We start from the raw sequence: 20,269 nt of genomic DNA, 5'->3' as shown, positions 1-20,269 counted from the left end.
AGCCCACCTTGTCTATGGCTGGAAACACCTGTCTGACTATGTCAACAACAAAAATTGATTGATGTGGTGTAGTTGAAGTTTTATAAATGTCAAATGGCAATGGAAACATGACATACATGTTTTTGGATCATTTTGGTACAGTTCTGTAACCCCTGGTGGACCAAGTTCATCACGCAATTAGAATACAGTAGTACCAGGAATGGGAAAAATTCTTGCAAAAAGATCTATTTTGTGTCTCATGTTTCACAACTTTTCAACACCTTCCTTGCTAAAGTACTGTTCTCCTAGATCTGCATTACAAAAAATGTATGGTTGTATTCACTTGCTGTAGTACTGGGAGTGCCTTTCTACTAAGGTGCTTTTGGAGCGTATCTAATCTGATGACCTTCGTCACTCTTTTAGTCAGGGGAACTCTGTTTCTGAGACCCTACTAGTTTGAGAAATTATGATTGTCAAATCATCTTAGTCTGGGTGGTTCTTACGCAGACACTCTCCTCATAGGGTTCCCTGAACTTAAATTTATCATAGTTTCTGAATTCTGACACTCTCCTAAACTGAGTACCTCCAAAGCTGTGCCTCTGTGATTTTCGAAGTCTCAGACCAGTGTATGCAGGGCAGAAAAACAAGAAGCGGTTCAATATTTCTTTGTTTTCTTTTTTACAAAATAACATATGTCCGTTTTTGACTTGTCCCACTTTACACTTGCTCCTGCTAAAGGTAAAGGATTCATTCAAAATGTTGTATACAAGTTATTTTTCTCAGGCAGGTGACCAACTCTAGGTATGAGTGGCAAGCCCAAGCATTTGTCAAACAGAGATATTTGATAGACAAAGGGGCTATGCATGGTTGCATTAGAAACAAAATGTCTCAAAGTCCACTCTTCATATATGTTCTTAATGGCGTTATAAGATTCTCTAAGATACAAATTCCCAGAAAACCACAGGTGGGATAACTCTTTCAGAAGGAATTTAATGAATTGGAGCCATTCCCAATTTCTCCTTTCCTTTTTGATTTCTTAATTCACCCAATTTCTATGCAGTCATAACTCTTCTTTTGTATTTAGGTGGCACCAGAAGAGTAATATTCTCATTTATATTTCATATTTAATTCCTAACATGCCCACCTTGCAATATGAAATGATTGTGGGAGCACTCCTTGGAAAACAAAGTAAAGATTTAAAAAATCTCTTTTCACACAGTTTGACCATACATAGGTTTGTATTTCCCCAGAATTCTGAGCCATAAAGCATAGATGAGTGTCTGGGATTTGTAAACCCCGATAATTTCCATGCTCACGTTTCCCCTAAATGTATTAGACAACCCAAGTACAGCACCAGCTCACTGGCTTAACAGGCAACAATTTCGATCTGTTTAGTCAATGAGCCATTACTGGAAATGTTCACACCTAGATAATGAAAGTTTTTAACCTGCTTGACGGGTGTGCTTTAGGGTGTGTCGTAGGAATGACACTGTTATATTACATTTTTGAGAAATACCATGGCTACCGTTTTTGCCAAGTCCACCTCCAAAGTCCACCTCCAAAGTCCAATTGTCACAAAACATTTCTAAACAGTACAACAATGCGTCCCTAAGGATGATTACGAAATTAAAACTATATCTTCAGCATATAAAAGATTCACAATTTTTTCGAGAATCCAATTTTGGTGAATAACATTGTAAAGTAAAATGCAGAAAAAGATGATGCCCTAAAATAAAAGTGAGCTGAAAAAGAGCTTCCTAGCAGAGCAAGAGAGACACAAGTCATATCATTTGTTGGAGAGTTATGCCTATTGTGTGCTGCCACCATTAAAAAAGGATGCCATTTCAAAGTGCAAAGAAATCTACACACAATAACATTGCAAATATGGTAAAAGTAACTTTTGGATTCCAATAGTTTTTTAGGCAAGATTTCACATGTAAAGCCAATGGTGAGGACTACATATTTTCCTTCAACTAGTGTGTGACAATTCAAAAGAACAAGGCTGAAAACCAAACAAGAACTATGCTCCATCTAAAAGAAAAAACCTTTGAATGCATTTTTGAGGAAGAACATGGCACAGATACAGGAAACTTCAGGATATTGCCATCAGTGTGAGGCTACTGGATTCCCAGCATACAAAGAAGAACAATTTGTATTTTATATGTGGTGTGTGCAGAAATGTATCTGCAAGTTAAATGTGATTTGTATTCAATGACTGCACTTGCAGGTGGTTCATTTACATAAAAAAATGAAGAGTCATACATGAATCAACATAACAGTTCCATTTCATTATGCCATGTATATTTTTCACTTGAAATCCTTGCATTGAGATTTAAAGTGACGTGCTTTACTCTGGTGATTGAAGGGGGCAGAGTCTTGAAACTGCTAAAAAGGGGTATTAGTAAAAGGCCTTACCCAGCCCATGAATACATATCAAGGGTTTACATACAAAGGGCCTTAATGTCCTGTTTAAACCTCTACCAAAGATTATACAAATCCAAAACCAAAGATGTTACTAATGGATCTTGGGGCTTTCACCTTCAATTGGGTTGCCATCATTTGTCAAAGGTCCAGGCATCTCATAACACCTGCATTAACCCAGGTCAAGGGAAAGGTTACTGAATTGTATGTGCCAGGCACAAGACATCCTGCCATGAAACATATAAATAGCATAGAAAATATATGTAGGCAAAGCACAACCACTGAAACCTGCAGGAAAAAAGTTACTAATTTCCCACTAGCAAATCTGATTCATAAGAACATGAGGAAAACCTTAGATTAAATGTCTAATCACTAAATTGATCACTGGGTCACAATGCAAGCTCCAATCATCACATCATTTTGACAGTTTGTAGATGGAAGTAATATCTATCAGATCCTGTAAAAATATATATAACGTCCCATCCTTTGAATAGGAGAAATATGGCAAAAATTCACAAATGCACAAATCTTGTCATACCTCAATCATTTAAAGTCTCTAAATATGTGCACCGACTTGCAGAAACTGAAAGTTTTATTAATCTTGCATATTTTAATCAGGAATCAGAGTATAACAGTGAAATAGGCGTTTCTCAGTAGGACTGGTTTCCCTCCCAACGTTGAGACAGGAAAGGCACACCTCTGCCAAAAGGCAGAGGTGGAGTCAGAAACGATATATAATTGCATGCACATACGACAGCGGAAAGATGGACTACTGCGTGAAGATTAAGAATTGAAAAAAACTGGAGATTGGCGAGCAAAGCTTGAAGGACTGGCTGCAGGAAGATTGGAGACCAGCTCATTGAGAGGAAGACCTTTCCTTTGGAATTTGGGGTTCGAGATAAGCCACCTGAAGAGAGGGTTTGGTGAAAGAATGATTGCCGGCTGACTGGGTTCCCTGCCAGTTCTCCAAAATCAGAATCCATATTCAGAAGGTATATTGAAAAAGATTGTCCTTATAGATTGACTAGGGTAAAATCTGGGACAATAGAATAAATAGAACTGGAGGGAATGCAATTTGAAAACAGGGGCCAATGTATTAATATCTCAATGCCCTGTGTTCGCCATCTACAATGACTACAAAGTGAGATATTGCTCTTCAAAGTCTAATCTATGTTGTATTGCAAAACGGAATTTAAAAATGTAATGCCTTTTGGTGCCACTTTAATGTGAAATTGCCTGAGTGAAATTAATTACTACTTCAAATACAATTAGTGGCCTAAGCCTGTCGAGAGTCCTTTGGACCACAGCGTGTTTCACAACATACTACTGTTTGAGGAAAAGCCATAGTCATAGATCAGATGCTGTCGCAACAAAAATGAGTATAAAGAATGAATTCCTTTTACTAAGAATTGTGCAAAGTGCAAACCCCTGCATTCCCTTACCTTTCAATGCAAAGGCAGACTCGGGTGCAATGTCTAAGGATATTTTTTTTTACATTCTACATGTCACGGGGCATAGAATATGTTCAACGGGAAAACACATGCTGGCTGAAAACTACACACAGAGATACATTAAAGTTGTGCAAGCATATGCAGATTGAAAGGTTGCACAAGTAAGTCTCTTGAAAAAAGCACATTGTGATGAATCCTGCTCGAGTCAGAAACCCTACCTAAAGGCCAGGGAAAGGCAGGTGCTTCCTGACCCTGGCTCTGGGGGTGGTATTAGCAGGGTGGATCACCTGGGAGAAGGGCCCCAGGGGAATTGGAGGACTTTGTGGAATGAGAGCCAGTATTTGTCTTCCTCAAAGAAGAAGTAATTGTAAAACCAGAATATGTAATGGCTTGTTGTCATCAAGAACCTTTATTTTCTCAATCTAACTGTCAGACTGGGGGTGAAGACCCTGCTAATCAGCCAGGTATTAGAAATATGAACCATCCTTTTAAGGGTTACTGACATTCATAGAAGTGTGAGCTTTTAGAAGTCCCAGTGACTGGGTAATCGCCACCAATTTAAACCCTGAAAAATCCCATTCTTTAATAATACCACAAACGTTGTATAACCATTTTGAGATTCCATGTTTTAAAATATGTGAGAAGAGTAGTCAACTTAATGAGGTTAATTTCACTGTAAAAACCAAACTTGATGTTGGGGACTTCAAGTCCCATAATTCCCAGAGTACTGGGAAGAGGACTGCATAGGCACCAATACCCGAGGAGAACTAGGAGGCATAAAAGCCCCCTCGGGTGCAGGCCAGAGGAGAAGGAGGAACAGAAGGTGAAGGAGAAAGCAGTAGTAGCAGATGAAGCAGTTTTGTATTCTCCATGAGGCAGCAGAAGCCGAAAGCAGACAGGAGCAGAGACGATGGAACCTCAGCTGTGATGGCATTGTTATGCCGGTCCAGAGCGGGTCTCAGAGGCTCAGGTTTGCAGCTGCAGAGGTCACACAGCAGAAGACGTACCATTTTGTAGCCTTTCCCACTGTCAGATGAGCACAGAAGTCGGAGGAGTTCCACGTTGCTGTGGTAGCCGGGAGAGGTCTGGAACTGACAGATGGGAGCCACGGGATGCCGTGCAGAGGAGATTGCTGTGCTGCGCAGGGAAACCTAAGCAGATGACTTGGAGGCAGCGAGGCGAACGGACACGCACACCAGACCCAGTGAGTTCACTGTTATATTGTGACCATGGAGCGCTCCGTAACTGCTGAGCGTGAATTAAGAACTATGCAATCATACCAGAGAGGTGTGATTGTGACAATGTGGGGCAGAGTGGGAGCCAACAACCACAGAAGGCAATATAACTAGAAGAAAAGAGAAACCACCATTGCCAAAGCCAAAAGAAAAATAAACCAAGGCAGTTACAAAAGAACCAAAATGCCCAAGCCAAAAGAAGGTGGTTAAGATATTGAGCAACGATAAAGACTGTTGCCCCTTTAAAAAGTGGTCTCAAAGGAGAATGGCTTAAGCCCACATTGCCAAAGCCAAAGAAGTGTGAAAGTGGAGCAGAATTCTTATCAGCAGTTGGTTGGCAGAAAAGGGAATAAACAATAATGGCAGGCCTGCTGCCCTTCTGAAAGAGAATATTCACTGCAATATATGGGCCTCATTACGACCCTGCTGGTCCGGTACCAACGGTGCCAGTAGGCTTACCGGCACCGTTGTTACCGGACCGACAGAGTACAAGTTTGCGGACTGGATGCCCACCCGCCCACCAGGTCAGACCTGGCGGGTGAAACGCCACCTGTGCGCAGACTTTGACGGTAGCACCGGCACCATTATAAATGGTGCCGGTGCTACCGTCCTCCCCATTGCCATTGAGTCCTATGGGACTCGAATGGGAATGCGTAGTTACATTTTCCAACGCCTGGCTTCAAGGACTGCTGGGGCTGTAATGCACCAGTGATTCTCTAAAGCCAGGCGCCGGAAAAAAAACACTACTCCAGCGGCAGCCTGCCGTTTTTACCGGAATGGCTACCGCCGGAGTTGTAATGAAGCCAATTGCCTTGTTAAGTTGCGTATGTTTAAGTGTGAGGGATCAAATCCTTTTGTTAGTGTGTTTCTTTTAGTTTATTTGAGGCAGGGAAATCGTTGTCAGGGTAGGGATAGTGGGGCGTTTATCCAACCTTTTGAATGAATAAAATGGCATCTTTTGAAAGAATCTTCACAAAGTTGACCGCCTCACAATTCTGACCCCTCACAACATACCAACTGCAAGTAGCACATTCATGTTTAGTGAAAGCCACACATGCATGATTAGTAAAAGCTGCACCCACATTTTTTGAGAGCACAATATGCATGTGTGTTAATCTCAAACCCTTAGCCCTCAATGAAAACATATTTCTGAAAAAAGCTCCTTGGACTGCCTGATAGTGCCACATATCTAATGCTGCATATGGAACTTGGCCATAGAGTATTCCATCAAAATAACGCCATTGTCAATCAATTGGCTCCGTATATAGGCCTCACCTGAATTAACAGCATACAAAGATGCCATGTTAGGCGTATTACATTCCTTTAGAGAACTCAGTTTGGCTTGGACTGGACATGTCAACCAAATCCTATATATAATAGGTTGGGACCATCAATGGCGACACCCAGAGAACATAAACCTCACATATACCCAGAAGGTTAAAGACTCATGTCATCAATGAGCTATTACAGAAATGCTTAAAAAGGGCAATGGTTAGTGCCTGTTTGATGATTACATGACAGTAAAACATGAGTTCCATATTTCTCATCACTAGATTATACTAAGAAGTGGGCCCCTAATTGCAGCACAGTAAGTACGTTATGTCAACATCCCACTGAAGACACAAATCAGTTTTTACTTGGGTGCTCTGTCCTGACAAAGCAGAGAAGAGACCAGCTATTGCCAGTATTTAGGAAGTACAATGTGAAGACTGTGGAAGAGGCATATAGGCTGTGTAAAGACACTGCAAAGAAAGCTGTAGTTGTTGCCATAAACTCATATCTTGAGATAACGTGGAAAATTGGATAAATACATAGTAATTAATAGTTTGGTTCTTAAACGTCACCTCCCTAAAGAAAACTAGATGTTGTTATATAATCAAGAATGTATTACTGTAAATATCTTTATGAGATAGGGTGTACAATCCACATAATATGAGATCCTACATATGGGCTTTGGGATCAAGGGCCCTATCCTTATTTAATCAAAAGAGATCTTGTAATGTAGTATAAAATTATGTATTTATATGTATATCGTATTGATATGAAATGTGCACTGCTTTGTATCTTATCTTTATTCTATGTTGCTCTGATGGATTTTTATCTGAAAAAGTTTATACAAAAAATATACAGATTGAAAAGTTGCACAGAGAAGTCGATTGAAAACAACACATCCACACACGTGAATTTAAAGCTGCATATTAGCTGTAATCACAGTCATGCATAGGTGCACACACACAGATACCAACTGCAAGTAACACATTCATGTTTAGTGAAAGTCACACATGCGTGATTAGTGAAAGCTGAACCCACATATTTTGAGAACACAATATGCAGGTTCAGAATAGAATCATCACCTCCCTTATATTATTATTTCTAATTCGAACCCACAGGAGATGCATGCAAGCTGGCCATTGTCTACAGTAAAGTGGCCTGCACATGGCTATACATCGACACTACCTCCCACTTAATTAGGGAAATAAACCTATTGTAAATGTATTCAAAACATCAATTATTCAAATAACTTTCTCTGATGCCAAACTTGTTTTGATACTGAATAAAATGGAAAGTTTGAAAGACATTTGCATCATGTTGAAATGTAATCTTTAAGCAACTGGTATTTAGAGAGAAGCATATATAGTAGAAATGCTTATAATATCTTCTATCTTATAGAACATAATATATTTATATGAGAAATGTTTAAATTTAGAGTGATTGCTTGCAAGGACTGATAATAGTGAGATCTATCTAGGCAGGTTATTCGGCTTTAGAAAAGATTTTTGGATTTGCTATGCATAGCTTTTGATTGAGCTCCATGGTTTGAAGTTGGAGACTAAGTTGGTTGAAGTTGAATTATAATTTTAAATAAATTTCGATTTGTGATACTTGACTGCCTACTCCTTGCCCAGAATCATGGGATGGGATTGTATAAATGGGAGGGTCGGATTGGCATGCCACACCTGTGTGAGCCAATAATAAAATACATGAAATGATCTACAATTTGCCAGATTAGTAATTTCCTCAGATACAAAGTTAATATATAAACAAAATGCTAAAGGTGATCAAACCCAACCCTGTTTCACTACCATTTCAATCTCAAATGTATCAGTACATTCCCCCCTTTGGCCAAGTTGTTACTGTAAAGGGCCTTTACTGCAGCATGAATCAGGGAAGTTCCAGCGCCGTCCATAATTTGTCACTATCCACTCTAACAAACGGTGCTTTGAAGTCTATGAATATTAAGTATAAAAACTTTTTTTATTGCAATATTTTTCTATTAATGCATTAAGAAGCAAGCAGTGTTCGATGCTACCTGTTTTTTCTCTGAAGCCCCCTTGGAAATCATATAGGACATTTTATTTTACCCAATTTTTCAGCCTAGTCTGTAAAATATTACTGTATATTTTATTAATTAACAAAATGGGGTGATCAGTCTCTGGTAAATTTGTATCGCCTTTTTTAAAAATAATTGGGATAATTTCTGCTGACTGCTACCTATCCTAATAATGCCATTATTGTTAATTAAATTGTAAAATGTATTTATTTTATTTATTTGACATTTGTAGAGCGTGCCGAACCCTTAGGTATCTGGGCGCTGGAAAGTACATGTTGAATACAGTCATCGAGCATGGCATGCAGTATTTACATAAAGTATTTGCCTGCTATATATTTACATGTTATAATTACAGTGCTTAGTAGTGAGAACGGGTCAGGCATATGTTCATTAAATATTTACAGTTTTAGCAGCGAGTGAGGATCCTAAAAAATAAGTTGTACTGGGTATTTATGCTAGTGTGCTGGAGGATCTTGGGTGGAGAGGTGGTCATAAATTATAGGTTGTGGGTTCTGAGCCAGGTTTTAAGTTTTTTACGGAAGGTTGTGTGTGAGTGGTCGGATCTGATGGAGAGGGGGAGGGTTTTCCAAAGTTTGGCTGCCATGAAGGGGAAGCTGCGACCCCTGCTTTCGTTCTCTTGAATTTTGGTACTGCAAGGTGAGAGGAGGAGGCACAGGTGAGCTTACTATTTTGGGATGGTGAGAGTGTATTGGTGAGGTATAGCTAATTCGATCCTGGACCGGGAGCCAGTGGACGCTCCGTCTAGTGTCAGAGATGTGCTCTCTCTTTGGTATTTTAAGGCCTGCTCGCAGGGCATTGTTTTGGGTGACTTGGAGCTTTTTGGTGTTGCTGGTAGAGGATCTTTCAAGCAAGAGGTTGCAGTAGTCGAGTTTGGATAAGATGAGGGCTCTGGCTAGTGTAAGGCAGCTGTCTGGGGTGAGGAGAGGTCTGCAAGCGTTGATGAGCTTAGCGGTGTAGGCTGCCGAAGAGACTGTGGCGTTAACTTTTCTAGAGAGCGTTAGTGAGGTGTCGAGATACAGGGATGGTGCTGCCGTCTATTATGAAGGATTTGTATTTTAGGTCAAGTTTTTTCAGATGATTTTGGGTCCCTACCAGGAGTAGCTCGGTTACGTCGTTGTTGAGGCAGTATTCATGTTGGATGATTTGGAAGATGTTGTTAAGGGTGGCAGAATCTTTTTCATAGTTGCCTGTGATGTGCAGAAGGATCTGTGTGGCCGTCGGCATAGTTGGTATATGTCACATTGAGTTGGTCTAATCGATTGAATAGAGGCTTAGTAAATATGTTGTAAAGCGTAGTTGACACGCACGATCCCTGCGGCACACCACAGAGAACTGGAGCAGGCAGGGCACTGGCTATGTTGGAGAAGACCCTTATTGTTCTTTCTGAGAGGAAGGAGTTTTTCCAGCCAATGGCTTTCGGGGAGAAATGCGCTGCACTTGATAGGTGCTGGTACAGAATATCGTGGTTCACTAGGTCAAAAATCGAGGAGGAGTAGGATATCTAGGTTTCCGCTATCGATGATAGAATCCATTTGGATTTTCAGATCTAGAAGGACTGTTTCAGTCCCATGTCTAGGTCAGAAGCCTGATTGTTGCAGACCTAGGATGTTGTTTGTTTCGAGGTGTTCTTGTATCTTCAAGTATGCTGCTCGATCAAGAATCTTAAGGAGGAAAGGTAAGGTGGTGATGGGTCGATAGTTGGTGGGGATTTTCGGGCCTAGCATGTTTTTTATTTAGGAGAGGTAGGACCCATGCATGCTTGAGATTTTTTGGGACAGTGCTTAGCATGAATGAGCTGTTGATGATGGTGGTGATGAATGGGGCGAGCTCCGTGATGCAGTCTTTCATAACTGGTGCGGGACAGATGTCCTCTTGGCATCTCATTGGTTTGAGACTGCAAATGATTTTGGTGACCTCTAGGATGGTGACAGGTCTGAAGTCAAATGTAAGGTTAGGTTTGCAGTGGCCTGTGGGTGTTACGCTCCCCCTGGTCTCTGCGGGGATGTTGGGGCACGGTTGGAACCCTCCCTGGACTTGGCTCCCCTGGATTGGTTCTCTCCCCCAGCTACGGTAATGTGGGCTGCTGTGGTTGCTGGTACTGCCCCTGAGAGAATACGAGAGGCAATGAGAATTGTGTGGTTGGATCGTGATTTCCCTCGAACCCTTCGGTCCAGAAGGAGGACAGCAAGCGTTTACCCAAATAGGCTCACCTGATTTCTTGTGAGGCTGAGCTCTCCGTCCTGCTTCTCATCAGCAGGGGTGCCTGAGGTGGACCTAGTTGCTTCACTGGTCTGTGGGTGTGGCGGCCCAGGCCGGCTGTGACCGTACCACTTTGAAGATAAGTGTTCTTAACAATGATTATTGTCTGTATCCTTGTTCAATGTCTTTTCACCGTGATTATTGTCCGTAATTCTTGCAATGTCTTTTCTCTCCCCAATAGGTGTGAAGATGGTCACGCGGAGTCGCACTGTTGAGAGCGAGTCCAAATGGTGCCAAAGGGGATAGCCAGGCTCTCAATTTAGAAGGTAAATTGGCTTTCAGGGTTGAACGCAAGGCTCAGGTGTTGAGCACCAAGCGTAAGTTATTTATGCAGTTTCCAACCTTGTATGTTCTTTTCTCTTGCAGGGAGGGCATGGCGATGTCAAACGGGAAGCGGCTATCCGAAGACCCGTCAGCGATCACTGGATGGATGACTCTGCGAAGATGATGGACGAGAAGAACTCCACGTAGCTAGACATCCGGAACAGGTGAGGATGCGCACCGACTCCGATGACAATGGGAATCAGGTAAAATGTGATGCGCTGCAGGCAATGGGATTGCAGGAGACAGATAACATGCCCATTCAGTGGTGATGTTGCTGGAGCCAGGTAAGCTGCGCGTCAAGCAGTGGTATTGCTGGAAGCAGGTGCACGCTGAAGAAGATGCACTGGAACCAGGAGAGATGCGCGTTGAGATGATGAGCTGGAAAACAGGTAAGGTAAGCGGCGCTAAGCGTTACGCTGCTGAAAGCAGACTAACGTGAAGCGCCTGTATGCGGGTGGGGCTGGCTTAAATAGCCTCGTCCCAGCCCTTCCCTTTGGCCCCGCCTTGTGGCTCCACCTTGCCACTCCCAGAGACCCCTGCACGTGCTCCGAATGTTCTCAAATGGCCACGCCCGGCCTGAATGCACCTGCCCTAGACACAAAGTGTGCAAAGCACACTTTTTAATGAGCCTGGTGCCACAGGCACCAGGACTGGGTCCATTTGGACCCTTTAGATGGCAAAGATAGTGGCCCTTGTCCTGTGACCATGACAGTGGGCTCAGTGATAGGGTCTAAAGTGAATACCTTGGTTTTTTTGTTCGCGATTTTGGACTGTAACATTGTTAATTTCCCCAGGATCACGTATTGGGTGTCAGTTATATCTTTGAGACATGATTCTGGTGGGTTAATAGGGGTTTCAAGTTCCCTCATGATGCCAAAGAGTTCTTTGCTTCCTGATTTGGCGTTGGCAATTCGCTCGTTGTATGCAAGGCTCTTGGGTTTGAGTTCAGAATGTTTGCATTTTTTTGCTGAGGTGAGGAATAGATCTCCGTTGGCTTTAGTTGGGGAGGTTTTCCAGGCTGACTCAGCAGTGCGTTTGTCTTTTTGGTTCGGCGTAAACCAGGAGTTGATGTGGGCTTTTGGGTTGGGTTTACGGAGGCTCATTGGTGCTATTTTGTTGATCACTTTTAGGAAGGTGGTGTTGTAGAGTTCTACCATGGAGGCTGTGTTGTGAGATGAGGGTGTGCCTTCTGTGATGGCACTCAGCAATGGGAGCAGGTTATAGAGAGGTTAATGTTACGTAAGTTTCCTGCTAAAAAGGCTGGGGCGAGTGGGGGCAGGGGTTTGGGGGTGTTTTGTTTGGGTATGGAGAAGGTAATGATGCTGTGGTCCGACCAGGGGCAGGGGGCGTTGACCGTAATACTAGTGTATCCGTTCAGATCGGCAAGCCAGTTTAGGATGCCCATTTGTCGTGAGTAGGATGATTTATGCGCTGGGTGAATGCTAGTGAGGCAATTGTGTTTTGTAGGGTGGTGGCATTAGTATCTGTGTTGTCGTTGAGACCAATATTGAAATCACCTAGAATGATGATTATGGACGATGGCTTGGTGTTGTTGGATAGCAGTAGGTATTCGTCAAAGGATAGGATAGGTCCTGGTGGACGGTATACAACATGGAGGGTCAGTGAGGTAGTGTTTGGGATAAAGAGTTTAATTGAGAGTATGTCTCATGATGTGAAAGGGTGGCTCAGTAGCTCTCTGAGAGGCATGTCAGACTTAATGATGAAGGCTACCCCCCCTGCGTTAGCGAGGGTCTTTCCCGATTATAGTGAAACCCTCTGGTATCGCTAGGGATAGAGTGGGGCCTGATACTGCATGTAGCCATGTTTCCGTAATGGTAAGAAAGTCGAGATGACTGGTTGTTATGAGGTCCGAGAGGTCGAGGGCATGTGCCAATAAGGATCTGGCATTGATGAGCCCGCCCTTAATGACACTTGGTGAGGGAACGTTAGGGGTGGCAGTATTGTGTGCTTGTGGTTCGTTTTAGTGGCAGGGATATTTGATTCTGGGGAGGGGGGTGTTGAAATCAGCTGCAATAGCATTTAGTTGGCTGATGTAAGGGTGCTTGGACATGGAGGCAGCATATTCAAGGGCATCAATGGCTAAGCGAAGTTTGCACAGTGTGGCTGTAGCCGAAAAGGCCAGGCCGTGACCACAAGTGGCAGCAGCAGAAGCACATGATTCGAGGGTAGGGAATGGCAGTATTTGTGTACGCAGGGCTATCCCCGACAGATACACAAAGATCGTAGTTGCGCAGGTGGCAATAGTGCAGGCAGGGTCATGGTCACATGAGCCAGCAGTAGGTGCGTATGATTTAACACATTGGAAGGGGTAGAATTTGTGCAAATGGCAGTGGGAGGTACACCAGATTCAACATTAGGGGGGCTGCATTAATACAGGTGGCATTAGCAGATACAAATGATTCAGCATTGGACATGGCAACATTTGAACAGGTGACAGTAGCGCTATGGAATTCAGGAAACTACTCAAAACTTGGCTCTTTGCTCCAGAACCAGAAGGAAACGACTAGGAAGCACGCACTCAAGGGGGGAAACAAGAACCTCAAAGAGTAACCCATGGCCCTTACTTAATGTTCCCTAACCGGAGGGCGGGGGAGGACACCAACCCATGTCCACATGAAAATTTCAGTAGGTAAGGGCCTCCTAACCCCCAAGTGACAGGCAGGGTGTGACCAGAACCCTCTTATCACAATATTCATCAACCCAGGCTGGGGAACACACCAGCATCAGCCAGGTAGACATACCGCTAGAGTAACACAGAGGAAAACTGGCACTCTTAAACGTTCCCGCCAACTAGGCGGACAAACTACCACACCAAAAACACAGGATAAACATAGATGTTAAGGACAAACGCAAAGACAAAGAGTTAAGGAAAACCTGCAAACCCAACTCTAAAACCTCAACTTTCCGCATACGCTTCCCATACAGAAACTCGCACAACCACATCTTTGCACAGCAATACGAATGCACGTCACAACACTGCTACAACAGACCACCAACACACAACCCCTCGCAACAGCACATGGGAAGTTGCACTGACATGAAAAGCGCATTTAGGCTTACCGAACGGTGCAAGCCGAAATGAAGCTGTCAACAGGAAATCGCAACTCTTCCTTTCCTATCCCTACTAAACCCTCTTATTTTTTTTATTTTTTATTTTTTTTCACACCCTCCTTTTCAGATCCGCCAAAGCGCTTGGGGACCGCTCAGTGGTGACGGTGCGCAATACAAATACCTTTAACATTTAACCAAAGCCCAAAACTCAGGATTTCATCTCATTGTAATCATGGATAAGGCATCCCAAGGTGGTCATATATAAATGTCCCATACAAGTACACTCAGTAAGGACATGCTGGACGGTCTCTCGATTTACTCAGATTTTACACATCCTACAAAATCTGGCATCTTGCGACAGCTTTCATTTGGCACCACACACCGCACGAACTAGCAGCTGGTTGGTGCGCATTTTTAAATGAAAAACTGCGTACCGCCGGATCCGGACAAATTAACAGATATAAATGGGGTTTCATGAACCTAAGGGCCACATGATTAAATCCATTTAACTTTGCCAGGTGATCCTAGTTACATTGTCAGTCCCATTTTGGCAGACGGCAGCTGAGGGACCGTTTTTAATGTGCAAAAAACGGAACATTGCTTAAAATTAGCAAACCAATCCACTGGATCACAAATATCTGTAAAACATGTCACAAATGGCCCTTTCGAGACTATGGTCTGGATCGGGGCCTTCATTCTCACCCAATTTTGTCAGAAGACAGCAGCTTGGAGACATTATTGCCTTTAGGCACCTCTATGCTTCAACAACTGCGCTTTTAATAAAAGCAGCCCTAATTCAAGGCGTACATATTCGATCGCGGCAGACCTTGATGAACCCTAAAACATTCCTCCAAAAATAAGCCTCTATTACATCTAACCATTTCAGGTTCTTTAGCACCAATGCCCCTACGCCATACAGAATCATAGGACAAAACCACTTTTTATAGCGTAAAATGAAAATACTGCGAGTTCAATGGTAAGTGTTCTCACCAGACAAGTGATTTTGTTTTGCCCTTCTGGATTTGGCTTCAGTTATGTCACCATATCCAGAAGTAGCCGACATCTCAATCCCAAGATACTTATATGATTTAGTATACTCAATGGGGCCAACATTCACAATCAACTTAGATCTATTCACTTTCTTGGCAGACGCCCGCATTACCTTGGTTTTGTTTACATTTACTGATAGCTGATTCTCTATTGACTACTGCCCCAACTCATTCAACATGGACTTAATCCCTGTCAGCAAATGGTCAAATATTGCCAGGTCGTCCGTGTACAACATCATCGAGACCGGGCCAGTACCGATGTTTGGTGGGCATCCAGCACTACCTTTCCAATGTCCCAGTAGGTTGGAGATATAGATGTTGAACAGCAGGGGAGCAAGTATACATCCCTGCCTTACTCCCCTGCTTAGTCTCATCACCCAACTGAATCTGTGGCGTTGTGTGGAGCCATGATGACTTCCAACAACCAACTTGCACAGCCCCACCTTCTCATTTTATTCCATAGAATGTTGCGGTCCACTTGATCAAAAGTGGACCTAAAGTCCACAAATGTAATATATATTGAGGGATTGTGGCTCAGCTTTGTCTGAGTAATTAAAGTGTCCAATACACGAGTATTATGCGTCGTACAGGACCAAGGTCGAAAACCTGTCTGGAACAGGTGAAGAATGTTATTGCTACTAACCGAGGTATGTGGGTGTTCCAACACATAAGAGGCAAACACCTTGCCAGTGTTTATCCCTTATCTTGAGACCCTAGATAAGAGTAGGTGTTAGCTTCATCTTATAATTATTACGTTGGTAGTAAGGAATAGCGACCATAGCGTAAGTTAATTTCTGCAATTGCTGACAAAACCTTGGATCTGAATATGCTTGAAAGCCTATATACATTAATTGATTTATTTTCTCCAATTTCACATCTTATAATAACCACATAAACATTGAGTAGTACTTATAAATGTAAGATTTTCTTACATTTCTTAGCATTGATTGAAGATTTTTTTCTTCTACATATGCCATCTTTTTTAAAAGATGCAGCAGGATAATCGGAGTATAGTTAAAGGATAGTTCCAGGACTTTTTTTTTATTGTCCCTACAGTTCGGCCATGTGTTTTTAAGCATAAATCGGTAGATCGTAGAAAACTTTCCTATGGACCATACCCGACTTTTCGTCCATTAACGCACTCGAAATCAGCCGCCATTTTCTGATAATCCTATCACTTGCCGCATCGCCCTGGCTCACCTGCTTTTGCGGCACTAAATCAAATCCCCCGCCCCTGAAACAGACTTTATCAAAACATTCATATTCCCCGCCTCTATCCGTGACGTGACTGAGCTGCGTAGGCAAACGCGCCCAGGCGTCTTCTACGCGACTCCACACAGAACCCGGAAATCAACACAGATCAGCTCACAACACAGCGCGCCACAATTCGGAATATGAAACTGTACTTTAAAATTAAACTTCAAGATTGTAAATTTGGTAAAGTACATTTATTTGACATCAAATGTTTAGAGAATATTCAGCGATTTTCATTTTTATTTGCTCACGTTCCAAAAAGTTCTTTTTGAGGCATGCGATGTTCCTTTGCTGTACACAGGGTCTTAGATCATCTCACAATGCAGCGCCACAATTCGGAATATGAAACTGTGGTTTAAAAGCAAACGGCAAGATTGTACATTTGGCAAAGTACATTTATTCGACATTAAATGTTTAGAGAATATTCTGGGATTTGCATTTTTCTTTGCTCTCGATCCAAAATAGTTCGTCTTGAGGCAAGCGATGTTCATGTGCAGTACACAGGGTGTTGGTTTACGATAAAATAAGCTCTTCGGTCGCACTGATAATCGCATGGCTGTTCCAACAACGAGGCACTAGGCCACCACAACGGTCTGTATGTTGCATCTAGCCGTTAGTACCGCGTAAGGGCATACTTGTACTTGGCGATCGTCCCATAAAATGGTCAGGGTGGTAACGTTGTTCACGCGGAGAAGCAACTGGCGGCTGTAAAAGCCATCCGCCGGTGTCTGGTACTCGTGACACGGACAATAATGTAGAATGTACCTGTTTTAAAAACATAAAAAATGAAATTAGTCTCACCATCAGATCTTTATTAAAATTATTCATTTCATATATTAGGTCGGGAAATTATTTCATAGCTAGGACAGTGCAACTGGGTATTATACGTCATTTCCAGTAACCCACCCCCTCTCCTCCGCCTTTTTCAGAGCCGCCTGAGCGCCAGTGGACCACTTCGTCACTGATATGATATAATATGGCATTTGCAACGCGCCTATACACAAGTGTTTCAAGGCGTGGCGAGGCAGGGAGGAGGGGGGGCAAGGAGAAGACAGACAACGACCCTACTAGGCCAGGTGTAATTCAGATCGCGCAAGTGCAGGGGTAGGGGGAAGGTAAAAGTGCAAGGGGAAGGGGAGGGGGAAGTGGAGTACAAGGTAAGTAGCATAAAATAATAAATACATAGGGCCAGCTGGTGGCGAGTGCAAGGTAAGTGAAGAACAAGTGCTGGGAAGGGGGGGCTGTAGGATACTGAGACAGTCCCCCAGTGCAGGGGTTGACAGGGAGGCAGTGCAGGTGGAGAGTGGAAGGGCCCAGGACCGAGGTCGCAGACAGTGGACCAGTTGTAGCAGGGGAGAGGGAGAGAGAAAGCAGAAGCAAAGAGGAAGGTTTTGAGGTGCTTCCGTAAAAGGAGATGGTTCTCCTCAAGATAGTGCGCGGTACAAAACAATATGCCACATAGAACGAACAAGTACAACTTAACCCGTCTTTAAAGCTACTGTATAGTAATTAAATTGCGGTATAAACTCATCTAAAGAGTTACTTACATTATATTTGCATTTTCCATTGTGTCTGTGCGTAGGGCAGCCCCGAAATACCACTCCTTCTATGCCGACGTTATTTCTTCTAATGAACGAACATTAAATGGCTATCGTTTCTGAAATTTTATTCATTATCGTTTCTTATGTTATTGCACCACACCCCCAAAAAGAAGTCTTTCGGGATGGTCCCGGCCTGTCAAGGTCAAATAACAATAGAACCTTATACTGAGTCGTGGGCCATTCCGGCACCCGAGCAAAAAATCAAAGCAGCTGACCTTCACTTTGAACGAGCACACATTCCAAGTTAGCTACATTCAGTGTAAGGCCATCTCACAGGACTTGAAATTTACACTCCATCTTTGCATTTTGTCTGCGTGCTTTGGAACCCCAGAGAACCATAAATACGGAGACATTGTATATTTTTTGAAAAATGATTTATATTACTGTTTGGTTTAATTTAATGCGCAAATGAACAAGGTTGGATAGACACATTGCATGTACACTGAGCAATCACTTTTATTTACACAATACATAGCTACACATATTCAATGGCCCTGCGACATGAGGAGACTCGAGAGCAAAGTCACAGGTGACACCCGGGTGGTTCGCACTACTGCAAGGTGAAGGGAGGGGCAAGGGTGGAGAGACACATTGCATGTACACTGAGCAATCACTTTTATTTACACAATACATAGCTACACATATTCAATGGGCCTGCGACATGAGGAGACTCGAGAGAACAGACAATCAAATGACAATCATTTAAACCGTGATGTGTATTTCTCAATGAGCTCTGCTTTAGGTGGACATGGAACAGAGGCAATGTTGGGTGGCAATGCAGTTGTCCCCTGCACTGGTTCGTTCACTACTCCGTGTATGTGCCTATCTAGGACATCAACAATAAGTCTCTCAATAAACTCATATTGCATATCCTCAAACACTGGTTTGATCACCCATTGTTTACTTCTTTTAGTGAAGGCCTTATTGTAGCGAAGCGTCCCTAAAGTTCCGGTCGTCCTACTTTGTTGACGGCCAACATTATGGTTATGTGCCAAGACCGCTAGAAGAGTCCGATTTATCATGCCCTCCATGCCAAAATGCAATCGTTTTGGCCTGTACTTTAGGCACATATTGTGGAACACCTCCAAATCTCCTGTGTGGCAGAATTCCGTGAGTCCCCTCAAATCTCTTGTTATAGTTTTATCAAATACAATCCTTTCAATGGCTTTGTGAGTGGGTGATGAAGGAATCAACCACCACTTCTTCCGTGCCTCCTCTGTGGACAAATGGCCATGTTCACAATTGTGGAAATGTTGGTTTGTGTTCCAAGTGTGAACGTTTGTACAGTGTAGCATTACTGACCGCCATTTTTCCAGTAGAATTTCCAACGACCCTCCACATGTTTTTGAGCTCCACCAAAGATGGTTGCTGATTGACTTGGACCACTGTGAAATACCTTGCGTTTCTTTTTTTTTACCTGCAGCAGACATTTTTTTATTGATTGTTTTTGCAAGATGCCAAACGTCAAATTGGTGATTTATATTTTTGTACTCTTCTCTCATTGTCTTGGCAATTGAAACGTGTCTGTCCGTGGCTATCAGGTCGATCACCATTCCCCGCGATTGTAGTTCTTGCAATGATGCTACAAAGCCAACTTTCTCCATGGCCACTGAGGATGTACTTTGTGACACCTGCACGACCACCGAACTCACAATTTTCTTACTTTCCATGTCCTGAAAGTGGTAGGTGCAGTACTTGGCTGAAAATCCTGGGCTGTCGCACTGTCCATCACCGGCTAGCCTGAACCATTTGCCCGCAAATGTACTATCAATAGACATTTTTTCCATTCTCCAAGCTTCGCTAATGGCTGGAAATAGATAATCGGTTTGGTATTTGTAGAACTGAGTTTTCGCAATGAAATGGATTCCCACAAACTGAAAGAAAGACTCTAACTTTTTAAAACTTGAACCACTAAAAAGTGCAGCCGCTGCACAAAGTAGATTGCCTGCTGGCAGTTGCCCCAGCATGGGTTGTGCAGACCATGAGAAAGGATGATATTTTGTACAGGTGGCATGTATTTTAAGGTTAGTGCCTCGAATTGCACGAGTCACATTAATCAATGGCTCCCCACATACTTCCCCACCAACCGAATGCCCACATTTCATTTGAATAATAATATCAATCAAACAACTATCGAATACAATGAATTTGGCCTCTTTCCTTATACTGTCACTCTGCATCCCAGCTGGTTCAGCCTGTAACGTTGAGGACATGTCACTCACATGAAAGGTAGAATCTCTGATATCGTCTTCCGCTATGTTCAGTGATATTG

The sequence above is a fragment of the Ambystoma mexicanum genome, chromosome 2q (genome assembly GCF_040938575.1).
Source record: "Ambystoma mexicanum isolate Mex_15411 chromosome 2q, UKY_AmexF1_1, whole genome shotgun sequence".
NCBI classification, from domain to species: Eukaryota; Metazoa; Chordata; class Amphibia; order Caudata; family Ambystomatidae; genus Ambystoma; species Ambystoma mexicanum.
Note: the sequence above shows the minus strand (reverse complement) of the source record.